This window comes from Pinus tabuliformis, chromosome 5_2, assembly GCF_031772625.1.
Source record: "Pinus tabuliformis cultivar Carrire ecotype Pingquan chromosome 5_2, CPIR1, whole genome shotgun sequence".
Lineage (NCBI taxonomy): Eukaryota > Viridiplantae > Streptophyta > Pinopsida > Pinales > Pinaceae > Pinus > Pinus tabuliformis.
In genome coordinates, this window is record NC_142306.1 from 572624716 (window position 1) to 572629186 (window position 4471).

A 4471-nucleotide genomic window follows, 5' to 3' on the forward strand; every position below is an offset into this window, starting at 1 on the left:
ACCAAATCGCTCATGCCAAAGTTTTCTCACTTCATCGTTATGAGCAACAAATACTGAGGGAAGATTTGATGAACCAAAGTTGTGAAACTTATACAACCTTGTGGAATCATCAGCAATGCCAGTAGCCAAAATCTGTTTAGGATCTCTTAAGTCCTTGATTACAACATCATGAGGTGAAAATTCAACGATTTTACCTTCACCTGAATGAGTTATTTGATATACAGATAGAAGGTTGCAGGATAAGGTTGGAACACATAATACATCATTAAATTGACCATTGTCTAGATGAACAGTTCCAGTCCCTACAACATTAAAAGATCTATCATCACCAACATATATATTTTTGGTGTTACAATCATTTAAAGAAGAAAACATGGCTTTGTTTTTGGCCATGTGATAAGAAGCTCCAGAATCAATGAGCCACTCATGAGAATGAGAAGAAGAAGATACATTTAATGCATAGCCAGACCGAGATGCTTGACAACCACATGCAGAGAGTGCCATTCCTGAAGATGAAGTTGAAGTTGAAGATTGCCCCAAATGGATGTTATGCTTCTTCATTGCTGCTTCCAAGGCTTCCATCTTCTTAAAGCATTTTGATTCTAAGTGGCCATCTCGATTACAAAAATTGCAATGTCTATCAGTTTTCTTCCCTTTGTTTTTATTTGTCTTATCATTTTGTTGAAATGATTTTTCATTTTGGGGCTGAAATTGCTTAGGACCCTTGTTTGGTTTAGGACCATTCTTTTTAGGATATGACTTCTTGGGATTCTTTGAATTTGGTTGCTGCTGGGCGGCTAACGCTTTCTTGGAAGAGTTTCCAAGATTAAGAAGACCAAGGTGTAAGAGTTTTTCTTGTTCTCTTATTAAAGAATCACAAAAAGAGTCAAAGGAAGGGGACTTGTAGTCTGTTCCTTGAGAAATGAAGGCTTCTCTTGTAGAATGGAAGGTGGAAACAAACACAGAGTAGGCTGGTCCCAACTTTGTAAGAATGGAATAGATAAGATTACTATATTCTTTCTTAACTTTAACACCTTCCAAAAGATATCTAAGGGTCTTGAACTTGGACAAGAAATCTTCAATGCAAGAAAAGTTATTAGGGTCCAATGTAAGCAACTCATTTTCAAGTTGATGGGCTCTAATTTCATTTTTAATGCCAAAAACTTTATTGATTTGTTTCATTGCTTCATCAGGAGAATCAATTTCTGCAATATGGAATCTAAGATCTGGAGAAATAGACATCCCTATCAGTCCACGTTCTTGATCTTGCCTATTTTCCCATTTAGCAGCCTTATCTTCATCCTTCGGTTTCTTTTCTTGGCCTGAGGCTATTCTAAAGAGACCTTTACTTCTAAGTAAATCCTCAATGTAAGCCAACCATTGGAAGTAGTTGGTGCTGTCAAGGGTAACTTGGTATTGACTTTCCATTTCAATGGAAACTGAAGCTAAAGATGCTAAAAATAAGTGTTCCAATGGATAGATCTTGAAAAATTAGGTTGGTTTAAAAAAACGGCTCTGAAAACGGCTTCCGGATGAAGAAGTTATGGCTTTTTGAAAAAAAGTTGTTGAAGTTGCCGACGAAGTGCGGGAATGTGCGGAAATGAGAAAGTCCGTCCCCACAAAATGGAGACTTGAACCCAAGACCTCTACTCTCTTAAAATAGCTTTGAACCAATTGATCTATACAAAAAATTTGTGAGAGAGAGAGAGAGAGAGAGAGAGAGGGGGGGGGTGCTTTGGGTTGCGTGCTTGCCTTGAGAAAGCTCTTTTTCCCTACAAAACACAAAACACAAAACCCAACACGGACATGAAAAGAAAACGAACCTTATGGCTCGAAGTTAGCTTTAGCCGAAAAACTAAATATTTTCAAAAATGAACCTTGCGGCTCAAAGTTAGCTTTGGCCGGAAACTAAATATTTTCCTCAATGTTTCTGATTTTCCGAGATCACCCTAAGGCGCAGGGAAAAGAGCATACGCATGAGAAAAATCCTTCCTTTCTGTTTCTGATTTGCCCAGATCGCACAGAGTCGTAGGGAAAAGAGCATACGCAGAAATGAAAGGTATAGATCCGGTAATAAAAAAAGCTAAATAAACCGAAACCGAAATAAACAGAGAGAAAATAAAAGTAAACTGCAAATAAACACTGTATACCTCCAGATCTTAAAAATGACGCAGCTAGGGCTACCGGAAACCTTTTCGCATGAAACGAAAGGGGTTCCTCACTGGAACAGATGCTCCCAACACAACAGAGCAGTCCTCTCGGCCCGAAAGCAGTCAGAAATGCAGATCTAGGAAACGGCAGTCGGATGCAGTTCTACCGGCTTCAGATTTGGATCACCAACGGACGCGGCCCTCAAATAGCTCTGATACCATGTAGGAATTTACAGGGTAAGTTCCTCAGATAGAACACCAAAAGGACACCGCTCACAACCAGATCGCAGATCAATACACCAGTATTTTGACGTGGTTAAAACCCTCAAAGAGGGAAACAGTCCATGGCCTGAGCCAACACGGCCACTTCAGGCAATTTATTAATAAAAGAATGAAAATTTACATATGTTTCTCTCATGCACGGATTACCCTACAAATGACCCTCCATGCGCTTTAAATAGAATTCATGGACCAATCGGGTGTCAAGCCATGGATCAAGTGTCGGTAATACCGAGGAGAGAATGAACCGTCAGATCACTACATATCGTGACCGTCGGATTGTAAGTTACAAAATGTACAACGGTAAAGAAACACACTTTACCTAACTCTATACCTAACTCTACACTAGACCAAGTTGTACTTAACTATTTCCTATGTGTCGGAATATCCTAACACCAATGCACAGAATTCAAATTTAACTCATCTAAGTCTTCTTTCACAACTTGAAAGATTTCGATGGATATGAGTTGGTAATATTCTATCCACAAAACTTTGCATGTACATCTGAGGTATGAGAATAGAATACATGAAAATTAAGAATATACAAATTCACTCAAACAAATTGCAATAACTTCTTTTAAAATGACAACTTTGAACACTAAATAAAAATAAGTTACCAAATTGCAGAAAGTCGAAAAAATATTATGGACTGTCATTTGCAGTGCCAACACTAGTGTACAAGCATGTGCCATAATTTTCCCTCTGTCACTACACCCCTAATCATAATGGCACTAAGCACCCCAATCAAACATGCTAGAGCATACGTGCTTTACATAAAGAAAAACAATTAAAAGTTAACAACCACTTGCCATCAAATCATAAACGTCCCATCAGGAAAATATGTTGAAGTGTATGTCAGTCATCAAAAATTGAAAAGTATGAATTGCTTTACAATCAATAGCCATAAAACCGTGAGAACAACACAACAACACTTTCTCTCTCACACATGCATACATTCCATTGAGAATACGCTAAATGACCAAAAAGAGAGAACTTGACACTATGGATACTCCTGTCATTTCAATGATGTAATTTCTGAGATCGTCCTCTTTAACTAGGATCCAAAATTCTACTTATAGCCTTTGGGAACATCTGGTGACACTTTCATTGTCATCATGGAGGAGTAATAATTTAATGCTACTCTTTCTACACTATTGTCTTATGGTGTTTCCTTTGCAACATCTGGTGCAATTGCTAGTATATGTGCTTTTATTTTATATAGTGCATAAATAGTTGACATTCAAATATTTTATTTATGATTCACATTCAACACATTAAATTTAAAATGTTAATGCATGCCCAATAATATTTAGAAGTTAAAAACATACATCAATAACACATGCTCTCTCTACATATAATTAATTTATATATTAATATTTAAATTGTTACATATCACATCTTTCCCATCTTTAGGATGCATATATCAAGGTTCAAGGAGAGCCAAAGGCTCAAGGGTTTGGTGCACCCTTTAGGGTATTAATCCTCAAGGGGTGGTATAGGGCTCTCGGGTCTATTCATCCTCAAGGGGTTGTATTCAGCTCTCGGGTCAATTCATCCTAAAGTCTTGCATCCGGGAGTGATCGTGTTACGATCTTTCATAGTCTGATGTTCATCTCTAATGGTCATTATACTAAGGGTTAACTGATTCTTCATCCTTCTTTGTGAGTTAACCAATTTAATAGAATGACTTTAAAGAGAAGGTCAGACTATTGTGGGTGACAACTGTAAATTACCAGGTGTTAAGTCAAGGAGAGAATTTTTAAAAGTTAATGTCATGACCAATCATTTGGAAGATCTTTCAGGGAGTTTTTGTTTAAAAGGGGGGACTAAGGAAAATATTTGAGTCAAGTGGAATTGCATACAAAAGGTTGAAGGTGGTACTGTAAGAGTTGGATTTGCTGAATTCATCATCTTAGAAAAAGATAAAGGTTGGAAGGTTCTTGGATGTTGGCGGGGATAAGGGGATGTTGGCGGGGTTAATGGTTTTAGGAATGTTGGCGGGGTTTAGGGATGTTGGCGGGTAAAGGATTGGAGTTGTATGA